Below are 26,636 nucleotides of genomic sequence, written 5' to 3' on the forward strand. Positions count from 1 at the left end.
CAAAACTACTTGTGAGGCTCAGGCCAACTTCTATTTTTTGTTGTTGTCATCTTCTGACATCCCTGTCACTATCTTTTATTTACCTCTTTTCCTGCTCAATCGTCTCTCCTTTCACTCTGAGTCCTACTACAATATTAAGACTCCATTTAGATTTCTAATTCCCAGAGTCCCTTTGGAAGGCGTCAGATCGTGATTGACTTGATTTCAGAAACCAAATTCCCACTTGTTGACTACAACTTCCTCTTTTGTGACTGTCATGTGTTCACTCTCTTCAAATTTGAGAGAGAATCATTGATCGGCTGTCTCCTGCATGCCCCACACTGGGGATCCAGCCCGCAACCCAGGCATATGTTCCAACTGGGAATTGAACCCTGACCTCCTGGTTCATAGGTCAATGCTCAACCACTGAGCCACTGGGCGATGAGTTATTTATTATTATCTGTCTGAGCAGCGAGTTTGTTGAGCAGGAACAACTGCCATGTCTAATGTAATATCTCCAATGTCTAGCACAGGGCCTGACACTAACTGGATGTCCAATAAGTATGTATTGAATAAATGAAAGAAAGGCAGAAGGAGATTATAAAACCACGTCTCTGGATGCCACAGCACCTTCATGGTCTCAGGACAAAGATATCTGAGATGACAGCAACAACACTGAGGTGACTCAGCTGAGCACTTAACACCTCCAGACAGTTCCCCACCCCCTTTCACTTCCCTTGCTATTCCAAACTCTCCCTGAGTCCCATTATAACTCCTGCTTCCTTCAATTCTCCAGCTAACCTGGTGTTCTAACAACATCAAGATAATGGAGGCTAGCTGATGTGGTTTATCCCAATCACTTTCCCGCACCTGCAGACTTATTTCCCTTTTTTAATCTGAGTGAGTGATGATGCACCCTGCTGTCAAAAGTCAACCCTTTCATTTGTGTCCTTGACCCCATCCCCTGGTCTTCTAGTTTTAGTGACTCCTCTCTAGTGACTGCTCTCCTCAGCCTAGAAACATGCTCAAGTCTGTTCTCCCACATCCTTAAAACAAAACCCTTTCGTGACCTTATGTTTAAATTCTCTTTCTTTACTAGTGAAATTCCTTAAAAAGAAGTCTATACTTGCTATCCCCATTTTTGTCCCTTGCCAGTCATTTTCTACCCACTCCCATCTTGCTTCTGTCCCATCCATTCCTCTGAAACTCCTCCCCATCCTGTTTGCCGATCATTTCCCAAATGATAGATCCAATAGACAAAAATCCTTCAGTCTAAGCTTAATACCAATTTCTGCTCTTCATTTAGCTCCTGGACCCTTGATGTGCAATGGCAAATCACTTCTAAGACACTGAGTCCACGTAGTACCTCTCTAAGCATCCCAGTTTGACATTCTTTGCCAGATATTGTATCCTACCTTACTGCTCTTAAAGAAGCACACATATTTCTATTGATTTCAGAGGGGAAGGAAGAGGGAGAGACAGGAACATCAATGATGAGAGAGAATCACTGATTGGCCACCTCCTGCACGCCCCACACTGGGGATTGAGCCTGCAACCCAGGCATCTGCCTGGACCAGGAATCGAACTGTGACCTCCTGGTTCTTAGGTTGACACTCAACCACTGAGCCACACTGGCTGGTCTACTCACTGCTCTTAAACTGGACAGATTATCTGGCCTTCATAGTGTTTTGAAACTCACAACTAATTGTACTTAAAAATCAGAATTTTCACCTTCTTTTAAAAGATGAGAAAATTTAAACACATAATGTCCACCTTCACACTTAGCAAAGGTGGCCAGAGCTGAGCAGTAGCTGTCTTTTTAGATATCGCTTGGAGGTAAGTGCTATGGAGAAAAACAGGGTAGTGTAATAGGGAGTGCTGCTGTGTATATTTGTGTCATAGGGTATGGTCAGGGAAAGTCTCTCTGATTAGGTGATATGTGAGCAGATATCTGTAGGAAGTACGAAAGGGAGCCATGTGGCTGTTTGGGGGATAAAACATTAAAGACAGACGAAGCAGCAAATGCAAAGGCTCTGAGGTAGATGTGTGCCTATCTGGTTTGGGAAACAGCAAGGTCAATGGCACTAACGTGTTGTGAGCAGGCACGTGTGGCAGAAAACGAGATCAAAGAGACAGGGAGGGACAAGAGATATAGGTCTCAATGTCTCCACTCTTTGATCTGTAATTCACCTTCCAATGCACTGCAATTGAGATTTACTTCTAGTTGTCAAACCCAATGGACATTTTTTCAATCCTAATCTTTCTTGACCATTTGCTATTGTTGACAACCTTCTACCTTCTTAGTATTTTACTTTCTTAGCACTCCTTTCATATTTCTTACTATTCCTTCACATTCTCATTTGTGGGCTCCTATTCTTTTGCCAGCCTTTTACATATGTAAAGCCTGATGCTTTACAGTCACTGTCTCACAACAATTCTATGAACAGCAGTCAATCCTCCCATTTCATAGATGAGGAAACAAGGGTTTGAGAGTAATTTGCCTAAGCTTACAATTACACAATCAGTAAGACAAAGGAGGGATCAAAATTTAGGCCTATTTTCAAGTTGTTTTTTTTTTTTAACTCTACTCCATGGCTTTTTAGCAGTCTGCGTTCTTTGTCTTGTTCTGTACAATGCATTCCTATTGTAGCCTACACACCAGGGTAGCAATAGGGTTCAAAGTGAATTCTCAAATAACAGAAAACCAAGGTCTTTCTTATTTGTTTGCTTTGTTTTTTAAATTGGGTCAGTTCAGCGCAACTCTGCTGCAACCTTTTAAGTCTCAAAATCACTGGCCACGAAAATTTAATACAGTCTGTAAAACCCTAGTTTATCAATATTCCTCATCAAACCGTTTCCTTTATAGTTGTTTTCTACCTTATCAGGCTAAGAAAATGAAATAACTTACCAACAGGCACTCTCAAAAGTTCCTCAAAGATACCAATTCTCAAATATCAAACCAAGGGAAATAGAGCAAGGTATAACAAAGTATATTGAATCTTTATTTTCATAGCTGTTTTAATGCCTATTACAGATCTTCTTGGCCTTGTACTAATGCATAATGAAATCCAGGGGGAACACTGTTGCTAGTGCTTAGGTTCTGACACAAAAGCAGTCAATTTCTGTTAAAGAATAATAATAATGATGCTGATGATGATGAAGGAGGAGGGAGAGGATGAGATAGAAAAGAAAATTATCAAAAGGCAAAGTTCAAAGGACAATTTAATGAGCTGTCAAATAAAAGGGAAAAGAGAAAGCAAGTGGCAGGTGCAGGCCTTAATCAGCTCACTTCTTTAACCAATCCAAAGTTCCTTGCTGCCTGCTCTCTTCCCCCTTGCACAATCATTTCAGAATTGCACACGAATACAGATGAAAAATTTCTCCATTGGTTCACTGCAAATTTAATTTATTGAGCTTTCTTGATGCCAGATCTAATGTTTAAGAGTTAATTTATTTTTCAAATTCACTAAATGCACATTTTCAGATAAATATATGATGCTGCAATTGAACCATAGCACTTTCCCCCCTATTTTTCAGATAGTATTTATAAGAAATCAGACAGCTAAGAACAAAGACATCACACGTATTTTGCAATATTCTAGAGTACAATGTGACGCAATGAGAATTCCAAACATTTTAGTTAGGATTTGGAGAAAAAAAGAGGAAAATATTCAAATCAAAATGATCCAAGAGTAAATTTAAATTTCATATGTGTTTTAAATGTGTTGGAGGAAAAAAGTTAAAACATCACATATTTGCTTCAGTGCAGGAACAATCATTGCAGTCTAATCCCACACCTGCTGTCTAAATTGTTTTAAGGCACTAGGTCCTATGAACTACCCCAAATGGCAACTTGGGACACAGGAAAACATGAACAAAAGGAAATGATTTTAACTGCCAAAGGCAAAATTTTTGTATAATGATTAGAAGGAAAGCTGCAATCCTCTCACATGGCAATAGACATCTGGTGAGGCTGTACATAAGTCTTACAGACTTACTTAGTCTTCAGGGAACGCCACACACCACAGAGATCCACCTTTTAAATGTCCAACCACAGGAACCATGGTTTCTAAAAGGAAGGTGGCTAAAGATATTCAACATTTAACCATTCTATCAAAACATGGTCCATTTAGTTCTTTTTTATAAAACAAGGAAAAATAAGAAGAGACAGGGATGTGGCCTTATTCACCATTATGAAGACAGGACAAAATGTGAGATGTATAATTAGTTCTGATAAATAGACAACCAGTTACAACTGAAGCACCCCTACTGATATCAGATATTGGGAGAGTTGAGGCTTGCAACAGAGCAAGGAAAAAAGAATGTACATATATTTTTTCTTCTTTTTGGCTGTATGAATAAATTTATTTACGTTTACTATCACAAAATACTGATATATGGACTAATTTGTGTTTTCTATTTATCTTGTTTTTATTTTTCTTGTATATTTCCTTTCTTTTCATCTATTAGGTAAAAAATATATATTCTATTTCTATTTTACATGCTTTCCTTAAATTTTAATAAGCATATATCATGCAGCAAGCCCATATTTCTACTTTGTAGACATGTTTTTTTTCTAACTGAGGCTACTCTGGGTGTGATGGTAGTAACATGCTTTGAAAGTCAATGTAATTGAATGTTAAGAAAATTTAAAATCCTACACACATATATACATGTCTTACCTTTAAAAATTAAGATTGCATTTCAGCCATACTCTAAAAACTAGAATACTTGGGTCTAGGAAAGGGAAAATAAAACAAGGACTGTGACAAAATGCTGATAAACTGCAATGCTGTTTCGGTAATTCAAGACCAAAACCCAAAAAAGGATGCCAGAATCAGGAAAAAAACAGGGAAGCGTCTACATGATAAAGTATTTGAACTTCTGCTTAAGAAAAGGGACATAACCAGGCAAAAAGCTATACATGTGAAGAATGGGAAAGGAGAGGAAATGGCTTTTGGTAAGGAAGGTATCATCGTTGGTGATATTTTTCTCTTTTTGCAAATTTTCATGATGTTACACTGTTTTCAATTTTTAAAAAGCGCTTTTAAAAAAATAAGGCAGTACAGGAAAACACACCGTGGGAACAGAGTCAAGCACCCAGATGTTTTGCGTAAGCTCCATTTTCAGAGACATCTGCCTTTGTGCAAGACTTGAAAAAGTAAAGCTGTCGTCAACAAGTTCTCTGAAGTGAGGGGTGGAGCCTGAGAGAAAGTGAGCTGTGAAGAAACCAACAATTAGAATGCTTAGGGCTGAGAAACACATAGTTTCTTAGATTAAGTTCCTCATTTCTGAGCCACCTCTGCCCAAAATGCTTGGCCATCGACAATGTCTACTACTCAAACAAGCTGCTCATATCTCCATTCAAGTAACTGAGGCTCTTTGTCAGCAGTGCCACTCAGCTCTTTGCAGAGACAGCTTATCTCTGTGGTAGATGAGACAGAGCACAACCAACTGAATAAAAATCTGAGTGGGAAGCAAGCTGACCTACTCCTCCCTTCTTATTCCAATTCCAAATAAAAATGCTTATCATGGACAGAAAACTTCATGTAAAAGCAAAGATAATCCACATTTTTTCATCTTCCTATTGTCTTGCTTTGGTGTATGTTAAACTTTATTTCTGAATACTCTGAGGTCTATATTGTTTGCTTTTTCGTGTAAGGCAATGGAGAAAGAGTACATTCGCAGTGCTTTATATAGTGCCCAGTCTAATGCCATATACAGAGTGTTTAATAAGTGTGATCTGAAGATAACAGGGGTGATGCTGATGACTCAAGCACACTTCAGAGGATACTCAAGTATGAAAGTCATTGTAAACCTACTCTCTGGTGTTCACATGCCAGGTGTGTGAGTCCCCATGTCTGCAACGCAAACCACAGCGAGAGGCTGGCTTACTTATTCTTGTTTTCAGCCTTCAATCACGCCTTGTGCTAGTGGGGGAACTTCTACTTGCTAAAAGAACTTTCAACTGACTTGCAAAGTTCTCACAAAGTTCTATCTGATGTCCTGTCTTGAACTTCCTTTTTCTGAGAAGTTGGGTGTGTTGTACTAGTATGTGTTACTGTCCTACATCTGCCTTCTGGGTGAGTCAACTACAAAATATTCTAAAAACCTCTTGCTCAGACACAGTAGCCTCTTCTAGGTCCTATATAAGCTCTCCTTACTGCTAACATGATAATGGAGCTGATAATCTGTAGGTTTACATCAATTTGTCAGGACAAAGCTATACAAACTAATATTATCTTACTGTATGGTGAAAGAGTGAAGGAAGGGACACAGTAAAGATAAGGAGAGGTAAGCAGGGTACAGATCTGAAGGTCTTACATGATATGCTAGAGAATTTGGACTTTACCTTGAGGATAACAGAGATCCAAAGTTTGCATTTCCAGAAAGATTCCTTCAACTACAGTATGGAGAATGGATTGGAAGGGGTTCAGACTTACAAATAGAGAGATAGATGTTACTTGAGTAATCCAGGCAAGGGAATAGGGTGGTCTGAGCTGAGCTAATGGGAATAAAGAAAAGATAGATACTTGGGGGATATTTGTCTAGTTTACTTTCTGGTACAGATGGAAATTTTTCCATAAAGAAATTTCAATTGTAAGAAAAACCTGAGAAAAGCATTGATATGTGCAAACTCCTTGCACTCAAAGAATATCTTTTACTTTGCACCTCCTGACTCTTCAGACAGGCCCTCCACCTTTTTAAAAACACACACACCAAATTCCAATGCTTTAAGACTCTTAGGCAAGAGGGTCAAAAGAAGTCTATTTATTTACATGGCTATTAACTTTCATTCCACCTACTTTTGCCCCAACTTTTCTCAAAACAGTTTTTTCTTTCTCCCTACCATCTATAATTTTTTAAGTTATACTTTGCTAACCCTTAGATTTGGAGAACAAATCTGCCTTAACTTATCTGCCAGCCGAAGCCAATCATCCTGGACAAGCCAGGCAATCTTACAGGCAATTCTTCCTCATGTCACTTTGTTATCACACATGTCTATATCATTTCCTGTCAGGCACCAAACTTCCAGCATCAAGGAAGAACAGCTGCAGAGAATGCTTTTACACAAAAGACTTCCCTCCTTCCTTACCCCCTATTCAACGGATATGACAATATACTGATGCTATAGCCAGGGCTCAAGTTAAATGAAGGATAATACAACTAAGTGTTGAAACCACCATTTTAAACCAGTAATAAAGAACGCAAACTTACTGTCTGAACACAGTTAACTAGCAAAAGATTATTAGAAACATGAGGCCAACTTCACCAAAAGAGCATTGGTGAAGAACTGCTAAGCAGGTAATGCTAAATCTCTCTAGCGCTCAGTTAAATTAAGTTAGCCAGCTCTAGCTGGTGTGGCTCAGTTGGCTTGAGCATCATCCATACACCAAAAGGTGGCAGGTTCAATTCCTGGTCAGGGCACATACCCGAGTGGTGGGTTCAATCCTGGTCAGGCAGCATGCAGAAGGCAAACAAATGATGGATGTTTCTTTTTAACATTGATATTTCTCTCCCTTCCTCTCTCTAGGATCAATTAATACCTATTAATAAAGAATAGCTATAAGACAATTCTCATAATTTCCTCATCTCTAAAATCAGTGGTTGTGTAAAACAGCTGCTAAATAATTTAAAAATAACTTCTAGTAAAGGTGAACCATAGGTTATCCATATAGAAGAGGAATGGAGTAATTCTGGAAAATAAGATATATTTACTGCATATATCACAGTAAACTTATAATAGGCAGTAGCTACACTTCATACTTCTTGTCTACAAATGGGATATACTAAACAAGATGCTAGAGTAAAACACAATGAAAAATATAAGGTGGCTGTACCAACCCTTTCCACAAATAAACTACTAGTTCTCAGATCACATTTTCATTGGTCTGGGGAGGCAGTAAATAGTAAATACATACTTGGCTGGGACTCAAATGACCAGGGTTTTCTAATCCCACGATACCCATGGCTGGGTGACTCTGAGTCAGTTTTAGCACGTCAGACAGATTCTCTATTTACACAAGAGGTTAGTATCTCACCTGCTGCAGGGAAACATGTGAAAGGGAGAGGGAAAAGCATGGAACTGACAGTCGGATGACCTGGAGTTCTTACTCTGCCACTAATGAATCAGATCTCAATTTCTTCCTATAACATTATAAATTCTTAAGCTTGATAAAGGAGATTACCAAGAACCTTAAAAGCACTCCATAAATTCAAGAGGAGATCACCATATTTCTACAGTATTATAAAAAAAATACCAATTAAGTTTTTCATAGCAGAAGAGAACTCTCAAAGAAGGCCTCTAAAGGTTGTATCACAATGGGCCAGGCTACTCTGCAAATGTGACTGTTAAACCCTGTAGGTGTATTTCAGTAACCAAATGGTCAATTTGTTCACTGGATTCCTGCTGCCATTGGAAAATCTTTTTCTAGGGGAAAAAAGAAATCCCATCCCTCACCCACTCCGGTGTTGGCAATTGAAAAATAAAGGCTGGGAAGGGTGCTTTGGGTAGTTTTATATTCATAAAAAGGAGGGTAAAAGATGGCTGCCTGAGCTAAAGGGTGGTGTACTGGAATCACCTGCATTGGCCATATTACTGAGTCATTTAGCTCTTTAGAAAGTCATGTTACTTCTCTCTATGTGAGTTTCTTCAACTGTAAAACAGGATTAGTTATATCTACCTTTCTCACATGCTTAGGGATAAAGTATCCTTTCTTAGTAGACAAAGTTTGTGGAAGCTTTCTAAAAAGTAGCAAGGATTATACAAACGCGAGTTATTATTTGAAAGTACATGAACCTTGGGCTTTACCTTTTACATTCTGAATAAAATGCTAACTTTTGGCCAATGAAACAGAAAAAAACAAACAAACAAACAAACAAAAACCAACCACCCTCTAGGCATGCTTTCACATGAAATGAACCCCTGGCTTCTTTCAGCTTTTAAAGCAGTTTTTTGGTTTTAGTGCAGAAAACTTTACCTAAGGAAGCTCAGCAGCTGGAAAGGGCATCTCAGGCTGGAAGTGACACTGGAATCATGTCCCTATTTCTTTAAATAAAATTGGAACACTGGCAATGAAGATCAGCTAAGGTCATCCTACTGTCTTTCTCCATATTAGCCAAGTCCACACCTGGCTATATTTAGACAAAGTATGCAAACTCCATTAAAGATAGGAGACTCAGTCCTAGATTTAGGATCAAAGCACTTGGGCTATTACCTCAGCTGAGGGGGAAAGAGACTAACAATGCATGTATTGATGCACTCCTTGGCAAACAGAGAACAATCAATGCTCAATTTATTTCATTCTGGATAGATGTACAATTGCTAGTATGCATAGAGCAATTTCTACCCACATAACTCCAGCATAGTCATGACTAAAGCAAAGCAGTTAATATCTTTGAGGGAACTCACTTGCCAGGGCTGCCTACTGTGACTTAGCCAGAGACAAAGGGCTGCCCGGGTCAACATGGTAAAATGTTCAGCAGTTTGGTCTCCTGGGAACTGGAACAAACAGGTTTTCAACCCAGGAATCACCACTATATCAAATGCATCAAGGTCTGACTGGGTAGAGTCCTCAAGCAGTGTCCAGACCCAGCATCCAGAGAAGGCTAATAGAACATGAATTTTATAATAAAGATAGCACTGAACTGAATCAGGGACATGGTAGTGCAGGTAATGGGGAAACTTGCTTGGGTGAACCCATCCCCTAAGTGGTCCTTAAATCTGGAAACAAAATCGTCTTAAAGAAAAATATAGTTGCCCTCAAGAGAAAGCTAAGAAAGCCCTAATAACAATCAGATGTTTTTGGTACTTCTCCAACTGTGAGAAGAAAAAATTAAATACATTTAAAGAATGTGGTAAACATACTTCTGAAACACAGTATAACAAATACAAATCTGTTTATCTTCATTCAAAGGAAACTGCACATTGCAATTATGAACATTTCCACAGCAGGAAAGATAAGCAGATGTTGGATGTTTTCCCAAAGTTTTTCTAATGTCACTGAAGAGGCTTATGGAATCTGCTTTACATTCTTTTTTTCAGATTAAGTTAATGCTAAAAAGGCAACATTCTGAATGTTGTTTCTTCTTATCATTCATATTTTAACATTTCTACAGTGACATTTAAACAATAGTTACCAGAGAGAAAACAACTAAACACAGTTTATACCAGCGGTTCTCAACCTGTGGGTCGCGACACTTTGGGGGTCGAACGACCCTTTCACAGGGGTTGCCTAAATACATCCTGCATATCAGACATTTACATTAAGATTCATAAAAGTAGCAAAATTACAGTTATGAAGTAGCAACGAAAATAATTTTGTGGTTGGGGGTCACCACAACATGAGGAACTGTATTAAAGGGTCGCGGCATTAGGAAGGTTGAGAACCACTGGTTTATATACTATACTTACATATTCATTTTCCAATATTTACTTCTAAACTAAAAGCTACATAAATAGTTCAATATTTTTAAAAGAGTGAATTTTTGAAAAACCCCATTTTCTGTTTCCTCTGCATTAAAAACCTACTTAACAAAATTTACCTATATCTAAATATCCTCAATTGATACTGAAAAATGGAAATAATCCTCTTGGAGAAAAAAATTCTAAGATAAATAAGGTTTCTTTTCTTTTTTTTTTTTTTTTTTCTAATGGGGGTGTTTAATTCTAAGAGATAAACTGGTCTGAGTTTTATAGTAAAACCCAGATTTTTTTTCCCCCAGAGCAACCATTGGTTGGATTAAGGCCTATATATAGCTATACTAATAAAAGGGTAATATGCTTATTAGAGCGGATGTCTTCTGGACATCCTTCTGGACAAAACTGCAGTGGCTGTGAGGGTTGAAGGCAGGCAGCTATGGCAGTGGCTGTGAGGGCCGTGGGCTCAGGCAGCCGTGGGCTGTGGGCCTAAGCCTTCAGTAGGATATCTCCTGAGGGCTCCCGGACTATGAGAGGGAGCAGGCCAGGCTGAGGGACCCCTTCCAGTGCACGAATTTTTGTGCACTGGGCCTCTAAAATAAATTAAAATAAATAAATAAATAAATAAATATGAGAGGGCAAGAAAGCAAAAAGGCACATACAACTTAGCTGCTTATACTTCTGAAAATTCATAACTATACATGGTAAGTTGCAGAAGTTGATCTTAATAGTAAAGAATAGTTTAATAAGTTGAAGAATCCTTGACCCTCAATGTACAACTGATTTAAATAGCAGCTTCATTCCACTAAATGTCTAAGCCCTGTCTTATGGTTGAGTCACAGCATGAGGAACTGTATTTAAAGGGCCAGAAGGTTGAGAACCACTGTTTTAACAGATAACAATGCAGCTTTATTAAGGGGTAAACAACACCCAATGATGGATGATTGGATTTAACTTTGAAACCAGAGGAAACACACATGAATTAGATAAGGGTTAGGACTTTGTAAGGACCTAATACTTCGGCCTCTGCCATTCTAAAGCACACACAGGCAAATCCTATGAAAAGATCTACTTACCTGTCCTATCATGTAGCCAATCTTTCTCTCTCCGTTACAATAAACATGTGTATATTATACAGATTTCTAAGCATTAGGTGAAAGTTCATTTACTAAAGCCCTACAATACTAGGTATAACAGAATATCAGTACAATAATGGATTTTGAACAAGATTTTGAAATTCATTAAGATTAATCTGACCAGAAAATGAGATTTTTACCATTTCCTAATCTTGTCGGATACTCTAGAAATTTTAACAGCTACCCAGAGCATGCCATTTCCTGTACGATGCCATTATAGTACTGATTTTCTAAGAATGTAACAAATCTAAGATCACCAATACATTAAACATTACTTTATGTGGTAAGTGATTCAGCAAGAAGGAAATGATTAAATGTAAAGTTTTATTGATCTGATGATTTTATAACACGTTACAAGGGAAAAGAGATTAAATGCAATGTTTAACTGTTATTATAAAGGTTAATGTTTATAGCAGTTAACAATTCTCATCTGTTATTGCCATTATGTCCATAAATGCAATGGCCTCATATTGTTTAAACAATTGTACTTGTTATACTTAAACATTGATTTATATATTTACACCAAGTATCTACACTTCAGTTTGTGGTTCAAATAATAATTTATCAGTTTCCTGAGCATTTTCTCTAATATAGTGAGAAAGGCTAGTAAGCCAAGACAAGCAGAATAGGAAAACTGAGACATACTAGGTGTACTGGTTAATAATGGCGGATTTTGTAATCAAAGAAAACACGATAATTTCAAGAGAAACATCCAAAGTGCTTTATTCAAAGTAATGTCTATCGCAGGCTACCACATTTCCTCCATCTTTCAGGTAATTTGTAGATACCTTCCCAATAGAACTTTTCTTGTTTTGAGGCAAACCATTCAGAGAACAAATTTTCCACTTCTTCGTACGTTTTGAAGTGCTGCTCAGAAAGTGCATGTGCCATCGATCAGAACAAGTGGGAATATGAAGGAGCAAGGTCTGGTGAATACAGCGGGTGGGTTAATACTTCCCAGGCAAGATCTTTTAACGTGTCTTTAACTGGTTTTGAAGTGTGTGATGGTGTGTTATCTGAAGCAAAATTACTTTGCCGTGTCTTCTGGCCCATTCTGGTCGTTTCACAATCAAAGCGTGGTTCAAATTGATTATTTGTTGTCGGTAGCGAACAGTATTAACGGTTTCACCTGGTTTTAGAAGCTCATAATACACCACACCTTCCTGATCCCACCAAACGCAGAGCATTGTCTTCTTTCCGAAGTGATCCGGACTTGCAGTCGATGTTGATGGTTGACCGGGATCAACCTATGACTTTGTGCGTTTGGGGTTCTCAAAATCCCACTTTTCATTGCCAGTCACAATTCTATGCAAAAAAGACTTTCTTTTGTGCCATTGAAGCAACATTTTACTGATGACTTTTCGGTTTTCCATTTGTCCTTTGTTCAGTTGATGTGGCACCCATGTTCCTTCCTTTAAAATCTTTCCCATTGCTTATAAACGATTGGAAATTGCTTGCTGAGCAACATTTAATCTTTCTGCAAGTTGTTTTTGAGTTTGACAAGCATCTTCATCCAATAATGCTTCTAATTGTTGGTCTTCAAACTTTTTCGGTTGACGTGTACATTCTTTGTCTTTCACATTGAAATCATCACTTTTAAAGCTTTTAAATCAGCGTTCACAAGTATCTTGAGATGGAGCATGTTCACCATAAGCTTTCCGAAGTATACAATAACTTTTTCTTCAAAATAAAGTAATGAATTAAAACTTCCTGCAAATGCTTTTTTTTGGCACGAAATTCGACATTTTTAAGCGTAAAAATATCTATGATGTTAACACCTTCAGCAATATGAAGTTTTGAAGCTTGCTGTCAATACAACAAAATAGCATACATATTAAATCGCATGTGTAACTCCATCTATTGAAAAAAATCCGCATCATTAACTGGTACACCTAGTATAGTTAAACACAGTTTGCAGCCATAGTAAATCCTATCTTCCCTAACCCTAGGACACTTAAGAGTAAATGGTTTGCTCTTCTCCTCACCCAGAAGGTAAATAGCTCAAATCACCCTACTCAGGAGGATAGATATCAGGAATCCAATTAATGCCATTTGCCAACCAAACCCAAGGACAGATAAAGTTAAGGGAATAAACCTCCTTTTTGCACATACGCATAAAAGTAATGAATATTCTGTTGAGATACTCTCCTAAGACCTCCTCAAACTCCCAGCTGTTAACACCCCTCAAAACAGGTTCTAGCTCGAACTCCCTCTTCTAGGAATACCCCTGAACCTTTCCCTTTCCCCTTTCCTTCCCTCCCCCCACAAACATGCATCTCCTAAACTTTAAAGGACCTAGGAAGCTTGCAACCAGAGCAGCAATGGGCAGCAGCAGTTTGTCCTCGGCAAATCCCTAAACCCATCCCCAAGGTCCCCTTTTCTCTTATTCTTTTTCTTTTCTTTTTAAAATTAAATCTTTATTGCTGAAAATTATTACATATGTCCCCTTAAAGCAGCCCAGCCTAGGGCCATTTCCCCACCTAGTTCTTCCCCTCTTATCCTAGGCCCTTCCTTGTATCTCTGTCACCAGCTTTAATAAACATCCTCTAAAATTAACCTGGACTTGTGTAGTGAAATTTTTCCTGCATGAAGTCAAGAACCCACCCTAGGCAGACTTACTAGGGCCAGGTCCCTTTTCTGGTAACAATAGTAACCCCTCACTCCCAGCTTACTTTCCATCTTTTTGTCCTGATTTATTTTTTCTTTATAGCCACATCAACAGCTGATTATTTATAATAATTTATTTACATTCTAGAATGTAAGTTCTAAGAGCTGAATGGTCTTTTTGGATCACTGATTTATTCCCACTGCCTAGAACACTGGTGATCAATAAATGAATGCATAGATATTTACTAAGTAGAGATATGAAATTAGAGGTTAACATGGCATAGTATAAAAGCATGGATTATAAAGAGGATTTGGATTTCAGTCACTGCTCTTGCACTTAATATATAACCTTGAACAAGTCATTTAATCTCTGAACCTCAATCTCTTTTCCTTTAAAACAATGCTAAAATATTAGTACACAGTGTTATTGCAAAAATTATAGGACATAATAGAAGTAAAAACTTGTTGCAAATATTATGTCCTAGCAGTTATTCTTGAAAAATTGGCAGAAAATTCTGAAAACAGATCAATCTTGAGAAAGCAAGTTATTCTGTTACCTTATCCTAGTTCTTGCAGGACCACAGAGGCAGAATAAGCAGTGAGAAAGCATAGCATTAGAAGAGATAGGCTTAAGCTTCAATTACTAGCTGATTGACATGAAGAAAATTTCTTAACCTCTCTGAGGCTTAATTTTCTTATCTGTAACAGGAGAGGGACAATATTGCCTTAAAAGTAATTAATTGTTTGCACCAAATGTCATATTAATTGTGAAAGCACTTTTTAAACTATAATGAAGAATTTGTATTTTTAGTGAAATAAATTAATTACCTTTCCTTAAAGAAATCCTAATCTTGTTTGTTCTACTGGCCAAGTGGAAGGAAATACTATTCTAGAATGTGCTCAAATGGACTATGGGCAGAAGTATGCACACTCCCATTCTTGCTGTAGATTCTGCAACTTCAGTGAGAGGACAGAATAGAACAGGAAAAGATAGAATAGGAAGATACAGAATGGAAAGAGAAAACAGAGATTCACAAAGACACAAGTGAATAAGTAGCAAAGCTCTGATAGACTTCAGGTCTATTTAATTGCACATCCCACAGTCAGGGCCAGCTTCATGGGTCTATGGTCTGTGCAGTCCCACAGGATCAGTGACTGGAAGGGCCCCACACTTGGTTTAAGGCTCTGCTGTTGCTGTCTTGAAATTTTTAAATCTTTTTTAACAAGGAGCTCCACATTTTCATTTTGCACTGGGCCCTGCAAATTATGTAGCTCACAATCTTTCTACTACAGGACAAGGACAATAGCTTATAGTCTCAGTAACTGTATGTTATGTAAAGACCACTGCTAACTTAAAGGACAGTTACTAAAAAGGAGACTTTTAATCAGGTTAATAATCACATATTTGTAGTACGTGAATTCTGAAGTTAGCAAAATACTTAGTAAAGCCATTATATTTTTTATTTTTTTTCAAAAATTTTTTTTATTTTTTTATTTTTTCAGCGAGGAAGGGAGAGGGAGAGAAAGATAGAAACATCAATGATGAGAGAGAGAGCCTGACACCCAGGCATGTGCCCTGACCAGAAATGGAACCGTGACCTCCTGGATCACAGATTGATGCTTAACCACTGAGCAACACCAGCTGGGCCTTAGAAAAGCCAATTTAATTAAAAAGCAGTAGTCCAAATTAGAAATGCAAATGTTATTTGCCTTTTCCTATTTTGTGCTCCATCACATCCTAATAACAGGCCAGTTAGTAAATGAAATACCTGAATCAAAGCTAATTGACTTTCCATTCTGAAACCCAACAAAATACCCCAGTGATTATGGATTATCTTTGTTTTTTTATTTGATATATGCTTTCTCACAGTAAGCAAGTGACATTGCCACAGAAATCATCTCTGGAGTGAAATCTCTAGCAACCCAATTCAATTAAATCACACCAGTTAAGTAATGTGGTTTCTTTTCTGCTCTGCTGACTGCAGAGACAGCTGGTGGATTTGAATTGAACATTTCCCAGGCAGCAATTCAGTTTTTGAGGTCTGCAGGCAAAAAAGATGCCTTTTCTACTTTAAGTCAGACTGACCCACACTAGTCCATTTTGACCTTTGGACTCCTTATCAGTCACCTTCAGTCTCTGTCAGTGGCTGGACAGGCCAACCCAGAGAGGTTGCTCTCCAGTGAACAAAGGCTTGCTATGTAAAAGAGATGAGCAGTGAACAGAGATACCATCTGATGAGAAGGTGCTGAACTCATCCTCTGTGTTCCAGCAGCATGTCTAGGACTGCTGCCACCACAAAAGGTGAAACTTCACCCGAAAACACTTTCTCTGCCCGTGATTTAAACACACACCTTCATTAAGGAAGCAGCTCAGTTTCAGATAAAGGAAGACAACTAATCATGCAACTGTGGCCTGCACTCTAACACTCCTTCCTCCTTCCCATCTTTTTTTTTTTCTTTTTCCTTTTAAAATTTAAGTCTACCAGAGCCCCTCTGGCTACTGTTTAGATCTGCTGGTGACATTCAAAGTAAGATTCTTTAACAGCTTTAAGAAACATACTCTTCTTTCTCTTATATTTAATATTCATTCAGCCTCAAAGATGAAAACTTTTGTTTCAAGAATTGAAACAGCTTGTTCCCTAAAGTATTAATCTCCTCAACTTTCAGAAATATACCCACTACTTCCTATAAATAGGATCAGGAAATGCTAATCTCATAAGTATAGTCACAAGCATTAACAAATTAATGTATTTATCTTTTTAAATTTCAGTATGCTTAGTAAGATGGCCTTATGAGAAATCTCAGTGATGCTTAACACTTCCTAAATAGAAAACAGTGAAATGTTGTTCAAGGTCTATATTAATTTGTGGCAGGACCCTAGATTAAGTCTGTTTGCTTATCATCTGGGTCTAAAATTCTCTAAGCAAAAAATGGGGATGATTTTAGAATAAAATGAAAACATGGAGAGCAAAGCTAAATTCATAAGCACTACATATATAGTCAACAACACCTCTGGATAGTTTCTTCATCTTATCAATATACTATTATTTCATATTTCCACTAGTTCTATTCAACATAGCTTACAAATTAAAGTATTTTCCATCAGTGTTTAGGTATGAAATAAGTTCCTCATAGGAAAGACAAATGAGGAACAACTTTTCTAAGTCTCAAGTAGTCCATATAAATTGAAGGATAAAATCATATTTTCCTTGATTTTACTTTTATCATTTCAGGAGCACTATGAAAATGAATTATTAAAATTGCTGGCAGGAATGTAGACTGGTACAACATTTCTGGTGAGCAAACTAGCAATCTGTATCAAAAATTCGGAATATGTATACCCTTTGTCTAGCAATCCCAGAATTGAGCTTTGGGATATTTCTCTTATAGGGACATGTGCAAAGATTTAGGTACAAGGATAGTCATTCATTTCAGTGAGGCTTTGTTTACAACGGCAGAAAACTGGACACAATTTAAGTATGCAACAATAGGGCAGAATTTGAATCAGTTCTGTGAAAAGCAAACAACTCTTTAAAAATATATAAATAAATGCATTTGAGGACAATGGCAGGATGCTCCCAACATGCCAAGTAAAAAAAAATTTGATTACAAAGCAGTAGATAGAGGACAATCCCATTTTTAAAGGTATATCCATACATAGAAAAATTCTGGATGGTGTTAACAGTAAATATCTTTGAGAGACAAGAATAAGAGTAATGCCTTTTGTGGGGAGGAGAGAAATGCCACAATGTTTTCTGTTTTTTCTAAAATAAACATGCATCATCTATAAATACTAAAAAAATAAGCAATACTTTTTGCTTTGCTGATTTTTAATTACCAATAAGACCAGTTACATGAAAAAACAACACCCAGGAGAAGTTCACTTTTAAACTGAGTGGGTGGTAAAGAATGTGATATTATCAACTTTACTGTGTATAAGGCAGACAACTCTTTAAAGCAAAAGGGATTCTCTATTTGGAAATTCCCCCAAGGTGGTTTGTAAGATTGCCATAAAGAAGAGCATTGGTTTTCAATATTTATTTGTTGATTTTTATTTCAACAGAGAAAGAGACTAGAGGTTATTTTTTAAAAAGCTTAATACATATTCTCATTTTCTGACAAAAGGGGCTTACGGCCTTGCTGAGAATTTCTCCAAGCATCTAAAATGGCAAAAAAACAGAGAAAATTCCAGTAGCATGGGTATAGTGAACCTCCATGATTACTGAGACTGACCACAGAAGAGCAACAGAAATGAACAAGCCCCAACTCATTAACAGCCAGGACTATAGCAGGCTCTTAACAGATACACTCAAGAACTTCCCAGTAGGTTAAGAAAAAAGTATGATTAAAACAACAATGGCTTTTAGTTTTTAAATTACAGAGCTATAACTAGCCAGTCTACAATCTTCAGTTTTTCTTTAATTTTGAAAAAAAAATTACACTAGGTTTAAATTTACTTAGACTCACTAAACAGAAATACTTAGGTTTCTAGGTTTCTCTTATGTAGTCTCAATTTGCAATTTATCTGTGCAGAAGAGTACAGTAATAAATCACAATCTGCTAAATTTTCAGTAGTTGTAGCAACTCTTCTTTGAATCAATATCATTAAACTATTGTTTGGGCTTAATGTAACCTGCATTTATATAGTTCCTGATCTTTATTAACTGATGTGTATAAAAGATCCTTATGTCCACTAGGATGGCTTCCATGTATATTTATTTGACTTACAAACTAAGGGGTTGTACATTGCTTAGAGAACACTAAATAAGTTGAGCCATTAATTGGCAACTGGGCCACTGAACTGGTAGCCAAGTCAATAAGAACAAGGAAAAATAGCAATTGGCGCACACCTCCCCTGATAGCTCAGTCCACTGTAAATATTACAAGCCCTCTGTACCATGGGAACCACCTTGCCTACCACATGATGCTGATGTAATACTATCTAGAGCTAAGCACCTGGAGGAAGCAGAGAAAGAAGTTTTGCTTTGGATTACTTGATTGTGCTTTCTTTCCTTCTTTTATGAATCATAAAGCCACTAGCAGATAGTTTAATTATTTCTCTTCTTATACTGCCTGTGGGGATTTCACATTGTGCGCCCAGCCACTGGTACTGATTCAATAACAACAGCCTTGTAAAACTGGCAGCCTTCCTAAATAAGCTATGTAAAGTCTGCAAATGCTGCTTACTGTGCTGTGTACTCGGAGGGTAACTCAATAAAAACTTGATAAAAATTCTGCCCATATAATATATCAAAAATATGCTCATAGCAATTTCCTAAAGAACACCACTGGTAAAAGATTCCCTTCTTACCACAAATGATTAATAGAAGTCATTCAGCAAAAACTAATTATTTGTAATATGGTCTTAACATCTGCCACATTAGTTCTTCCTTTTCTCTCACCACTGAAGTACTCTTTACCTGTGTTTATACAAATCAAGACATTTAAGAGGGCCAGAAATAAAGGTCAGAGTCCCAGCTCAAATCTTATTCCTAATAAAGCCTTCCCTAACTGGCTCATTTACAAAACCTTTCTGTCCTCTGAACACGTAAAGCACCAACTGCACCTTTCCTCTGGCACTTAGCCTGTGCTTAATTATGTTCATATTTATCCTTTTATTGACCTTGTCTTATATCCTCAACAGACTGAACATCCCGACTGCAGGAACCATCTTGTATTCCTTTGTATCTCCCACCTTTTGCCCAGAATAGGTGAAATTATGACAATGATGCAAATAATAAACTTTTTACCATCAGACTGGCATAACACTTTGTATTCTAGTTCTTTCTACTATACTGTGGCTCATGTCAAAAGAGCAAAAATATTAACTAAACTTTACTGAGTACATACTATTAGTACTTCACAAACATTACATTTAATCCTTACAGGCATTATTGGCTTCATTTTATTGACAAGAAAGGTTTATGGTAGTTATCCTATATAATAAAAGCCTAATATGCTAAGTGTCCAGTTGTCCATTCAACCAATGAAAGCATAATATGCTAATGATATGCTAAGGCCGCTCAACCACTTGCTATGACGTGCACTAACCATCAGGGGGCAGTCAACCAGTTGCTATAACATGCACTGACCACCAGGGGACAGACGTTCTGAATGGTAGGTTAGCTTGCTGTTGGGGTCTGGCTGATCAGAACTGAGCGAGATGGGCAGGACACACCCTGGAGCCCTCCCACGGTCCCTCCCTGGCTGGCCAACCTCCCGTGTCCCTCCCCGACCCTGATCGTGCACCGGTGGGTCTTGGCCTGGCCTGTGCCCTCTTGCCATCCGGGACCCCTTGGGGGATGTCAGAGAGCCAGTTTCAGCTCTATCCTGCTCAAGGCAGAAGCAGCCCTCTGGTGGTCAGTGCGCTCCCACAGGGAGAGCGCCACTCAGGCAGGAGACTTCCCACTTCTGTGGCAGCTCTAAGGATGTCCGACTGCTAGCTTAGGCCCGATCCTCATGGGGAGTGGGCCCAAGCCATCAGTCAGACATCCCTGGAGGGCTCCTGGACTGCAAGAGGGCGCAGGCTGGGCTGAGGCCCCGCCTCCCCCCCCCTCCTCCAGTGCATGATTTTCGTGTACCAGGCCTCTAGTGTAATATATTCAAGATTGTACAGTCTATATATAGGTGGTGAAACTCTGACTGGAACTCAAGTCTGTTTCATTCTAAACACCAGACTATGACTATTGGCTACAAGAACAAATGGCAAGTAAGATTCTGAATATGTGACCCAAGAGACCTTTTAAGTATTTTAAAACAGAGCAGTACTTAAGAAATGGGCTATTTAAGGAAGTGAGTACAAGATTTTATTGGAGAAGATGAACATCACAGAGGTGGAGTTGATAGAATGTTCTATACCAAACTGGTGAAAGGGATGTTAAAGTTTCACACATTGTTTGAATCTATTACATTCATCTCCTAGGAAGTGAAATTCACTAATAATTTACAACCCCCACTGATACCCCAATTTCTCAAACTAAAACTCCTCACAAAGATAAAGGGGATAAAATAATAGGAAGTTAAATTTTTTTGGACTGAGAATATTAACTTTGGGGAAACAGTAATTTAAAGGTACCTGGGACAGAGGAGAGTCCCAAAGAAATGGCATCTCTTTAAGAACTCTTTGCTTAAAAAGAATTTTTTTTTTTTTTTTTTTTTTGCTTATGTGACACTTATTTTAAATCAGTGAAGAAAAATCAGGAACATTCTCATTCAATTAATCCCCCATGACGATCAACTGCCTTTTATTACACAAAATTCAGAGAACAGCAGAGATGAGACAGACAAAAGCTGAGCTCATAAATGTGATCAGCCTTTTGCCGAGGTGTTGAAGATTGCTAAAGTGTTCCTTGGGTTGCAAACAGAAGAGTCTCTAGCATAAACTTTTAAGAATACAGACACCACCGAAGATAAGCAATATAAAGTCCACAATTAAAATTCTCAGGGCTTGAAATGTCTTGTTATGGATCATGAATATGTGTATGGCTCTTTATCAACGAGTGTTAAGTATAGATGGTAAAAGAAACAATCACATGGGAAACTTTTGTTTCATTTTTTTTTAAACTAATGAACTCATTTGATCTCCACAATTCTCTGAAGATATTATTCCCAAACATAAGTAATAATTTGACCCTAGCTGGTTGCGAAAAAAAAAAAATAATTCTACATCTTCTACATCTGAAAAACGAAATTTTTACAACTTTAAAAAAATAACACTCTAGAATAGGTTTATGCTGAGGATTTTCTTTGAGTAATTCAAGCCTTTGGATTCTGTTGCTTTATATACATAACTAATGCCAAATCCCTTAGGTTACTAAAAGAAGGATCACACCCTCTAAAAACATATAATTTCGGAAAACAAGAGTCACTCAACTTGCACAACCTGCAAAGAGGAAGTGAGCCCCAACTTGCCCTTTGGTGTGCAACACTAGCAATCTATTTATATATCATTTGCTACATGCCTTCCAAATCACAGGAACACCTAAAAATGTTCTTAGCACGTTTCTTCAAGTTAAACCGTAATTATGTTAGTGGCAGCATCATCCCGTGTCATTCAACAATGCAAAACTAACCCTATCATAAAGTAGGTAGGATAATCTTTTTTTCCTGTCACCTTAGAAAGTCAGAAACATTAATGTGGTTGCATCTACACCACTGTCCTTTAGCCCTAAGGAGTTTAATGTATGATAATCAAGAGGACTCACATTTACTGGAGAGACCTAAGAAGAAATATCAGCAAGATAATCGTAGATGTTTGAGTCTCTCTATCACTACAAGGCCTAAAGCTGTTAGAAACAAAGAATGAATGACAAGCCCTAACCGGTTTGGCTCAGTGGATAGAGCGTCAGCCTGCAGACTCAAGAATGAATGACAGCATCCTGTTATTTAGCTTTGTGCAGTGGTTTCTCCGAGTAAGTCTAAAGAAATTGCCCAATTTCAGGAGTGCTTACAGGTGAACACACAAGACAAAGAGCAACACTTTTAAAAAAATCCACTCTAGATTTATCACAAAGAAAATCTGACTTGAGCACGTCACAACCTCACCATTCTTGTTCATCGTCATTGTGCAGATTTAATCTTCAGTTAATTTGGTTAAAGGTGGTTCCAATAAGGCCAAAGTTGAGAGCTTTTCCCCTCCATCCTTCAGTTCCAAGCCAATTACTGCTGTACTGACTTCAAACAAGCACAGTGTGGAGAAAGCCACACAAAGTTACCACCACCGCTAATGAAAACACAAATGCATCTTTATACCCTGACAAAGGACCATTAACCTTTCCTTCATATTTGAAGGCTATATAACACCTAGAAAATTCACTAATTGAATTAACTAGTGAACTTATTTGATCACCCTTTAAAATATATATTCCACACTCTGGCTGGGTAGTACAGTGGGTTAGACTGGTGGTCTGTGAGGTCCGAAAGGTTGGCGACCACTGGTTTAAGAAAATCTTTGAGCATCGTCCTGATATGCCAAGGTTGTAGTCCCATCTCCGTTCAGGGTACATGCCCGGGTTGCGGGCACTATCCCCAGTGGGGGGCGTGCAGGAGGCAGCCAGTCAATGATTCTCTCTCATCATTTATGTTTCTACCTCTCTCTCCCTCTCCTTTCCTCTCTGAAATCAATAAAAAAACATCTATATTTAAAAAGAATAGCTTACTGATTTATTTTAGAGAGAGAGGAAGGGAGGAGAGAGAAATATCAATGTGAGAGGGTAACATCGATTGATTGATTAACTGCCTTCTGCATGCCCCCTACTGGGAATCAAGCCCCGATGGGGAATTGAACCAGCAACCCCCTGGTGCACAGGATGATGCCCAACCAACTGAGCCATACCAGTCAGGGCCCCAAGAGGATTTTCAAAAGTGAAAATTGACAAGCTGTTTCTAAGACTTATCTGGAAAATAAAATAAGCAAGAATAACTAGCACATAAAAAAAGAGGTAGGCCTTGACATACAAGATATCAAACTAATCACTAAATCTATGTTAAGTAAAACAGTATGGTATTGGTAAATGGACAGAAAACATATTAACAAGACTTAATAATATAGATGAAGACCCCAAATATCTGTTAGAATTTAATGTACAACATGTGTAGCATTTCAAATCAGTGAAGTAAGAACGGACTAAATAAATGGTATTAAATAATTGATTATGCATTTTGAAGAAAGGTAGTTACATCTCTACTTCACACCATAAAGAAAAGTTCAGATGTTTTAAAGAGTGAAATATTTTAAAAGTATAGATACATCAGAAAGAAATGTGAAAGAAAACCTTTATAATCCTTGGAGTGGGTGGGAAGGGTTTTTTAAAGCAAGATACAAAATTCCGAAATCATAAGAGAAATGTTAACACATTTTACTGCATAAAATTAAAAACTTTTATAACAAGATGCAAAGTTAAAAGACATGCAATAAGCTGGTAAAAATTATTTTTTCCACATATCCAGAAAATGCAAAATACATCAAAAAGAAAAAAATAAATACCAATAGAAAAATGGCTATTAAGTACAAACATGCAAATCATAGCAGAAAAGTGAAAAAGACCAGTACAAATATAAAAAGATGCTAAACTTCCATAGTAATACGGGATTTGCAAACAGAGAAGTATTTAACAGTAAGGATCCTGGAGTCAGACTGTTTGTGTTTGTGTTTCCATCCTGACTATAATTTTAGACAAGTTACTTAACATCTCTGTGTCTCTCATCTCTAATGGAGTGTAATATCTAACTCATAAGGTTGTTAAGAAGAGAGAATGAGATGATAAAACAATGCCTGGCACATAGTAAAAAAAAATAACTGCTATTTAATGTCATTATTAATATTACCAGGGTTGGTGAAGATACAGGGAAAGATATACTCTTACAACTGGTAAGAGCAAATTGGCAGAGCCTTTTCAGAAGGCAATTTGGCAGTATGTATCAAATATATAACTTATACATACCATTAGACCCAGAAATTTCACTGCTAGAAATTTACCTAAAGAACTGTTCCTATCTATATATATAAAAGCCTAACCGACTGACCAACTGGCCGACTATTCGATTGTCCGACTGGTAGCTATGACTCGCACTGACCACCAAGGGGCAGACGCTCAATGCAGGAGTGGAAACCACAGGCATGGAAACATGGAACAGACTGATGAATTTCAGAAGGAGGGGGGAGGGCGGGAAGAGATTAACCAAAGATCTTATATGCATACTAGAGGCCTGGTGCACAAATTTGTGCACTGGTGGGATCCATTGGCCTGGCCTCTGCCCTCTAGCAATCCAGGACCCCTCAGGGGATGTTGGAGAACCGGTTTTGGCCTGATCTCCACAGGCCAGGCCAAGGGGCCCCACCAGTGCACGAATCTGTGCACTGGGCCTCTAGTATGTATATAAAGATATATGTATCAGAACTTCAAATGAAGACCACAAGAGCTCTGAATTGGGAGACAGGAAATGCTGGTTCTAGTTTAGTTCTACCAACAACAACAAATCATGTAACCCCTGTGCAAAAAACAACCACCAAAACAATCACTTGACCATTTTAATATTTTTTAGTTTTTTTACTCCGTAAAACTTGATGACAACTTGTCCAATATGACTCAGAGGAATACTTTAAAACCCCTAGAGTGCTAGGGAGCGCGATCGCGCTCCTCCTGTCTTTTGCCAAAAATGCCGGGAGCACTTTATTTTAACATATGTTTTGTTCAAAATTTTTTTTCTACTAGTATTTTATAATACAATCAGCAAACAATATATGTCAAAGATGAAAACAAATGTAGTAAAGGTTTCCTTAAGTTTTTGAATATGTAACTTCATTTACTTGCGATTCATACTTTTTTTCCTAAACTGCTGTAAAATCAGCAAAAATGCCTTGGCAATTTTAGCATAATTCCTAGGATATTGGTTGGCACTCAAAGGGTTAAGGATGTGGTCCCTGGACCATCAGCAGCAGCAGCATCTTCTCCAGCCTCACCCCAAAACTACAGAATCAGAAACTCTGGGGATGTGGGGCAGCAATTTATGTTTTCATACGTCAACTAGGTGATTCAGATGCAAGCTTAAGTTCAGAGATGAGCACATGTGAAATCATTTGGGTAAATATAGAGCAAAACTGAATTCACTTGGCTAACTATAGAGCACTAGTACCATTACTAATTTAACAAAAATAAAACTGTTTCCACCTTTCAATTTCATTAAAAGATACATTTTTGGATAATAATCTCGATATGCTCCTCTTTTGCTGAGTTTGAAGTCAAACGTCAAGGTAGGAAGTCAAACTCATATATGAAACAAGAAAAATAAACATTTTAGGTCAAGGACAAAAAGCTCAAAGTAACCTCATTAAAAAATCAAGCAATGTCTTAATCACTTAAGTTTCAACACTTAAAAAAATTTTTTTTTATTGATTTCAGAGAGGAAGGGAGAGGGAGAGAAAGATAGAAATATCAACGATGAGAGAGAATCATTGATCAGCTGCCTCCTGCAGCATGTGCCCTTGACAGGAATAGAACCCAGGACTTTTCAGTCTTCAGGCTGATGCTCTATCCACTGAGCCAACCTGGCTAGGGCAAGTTTCAACACTTTTGAACAGGTTTTCATAATGGGAACACTTTTAATGTTAGGTTTTGCCAGCATTTTATCTAATAATTCTTGATCCTTCCCTGAACTTTTTAGGACAGCTATTTGTTTGGCACATAACAACACTACAAAAGCCTCGGCCCCTTGCTTAGTGACCATTTCTCAGAGATTGAATGTTGGATCCCTAAAAACAACATAGGCTTCTATATCTTTCAGAAATTCAGAATTTTGTTTTTATTAAAAAATATGTATAGACTCTTAGAGGAATGAAACTTTTTACAATCATTTGAGGGGAGTGACTCAAGACTTTTGAGTCTGATTAGATGATGCTCTGGGTTGCTCACATTTTTTTTTTTCTAGTAGGATTAACACTCATGACAGTAACTATACTTTGTTTTTGAAGTGAATCCTATCACTTAATATCTTCA

At 37.7% G+C, this 26,636-nt stretch overlaps 1 protein-coding gene across 21 annotated transcripts in view; it reads right to left on the minus strand.

Annotated features, from left to right (window-relative positions):
• SSH2 (slingshot protein phosphatase 2) overlaps positions 1-26,636 on the minus strand; it is a 225,269-nt gene that overhangs the window by 74,279 nt on the left and 124,354 nt on the right. The window contains exon 2 of one of the 21 annotated variants that reach the window (XM_036340852.1): positions 5,059-5,198. The exons of the other annotated variants lie outside the window; for them this stretch is intronic. The gene's annotated coding sequence lies outside the window, so the exon portion shown is untranslated. The remainder of the gene's footprint in view (positions 1-5,058; positions 5,199-26,636) is intronic. 21 annotated transcript variants of the gene reach the window in all.

This window comes from Myotis myotis, unplaced genomic scaffold (genome assembly GCF_014108235.1).
Source record: "Myotis myotis isolate mMyoMyo1 unplaced genomic scaffold, mMyoMyo1.p scaffold_m19_p_17, whole genome shotgun sequence".
NCBI lineage: Eukaryota > Metazoa > Chordata > Mammalia > Chiroptera > Vespertilionidae > Myotis > Myotis myotis.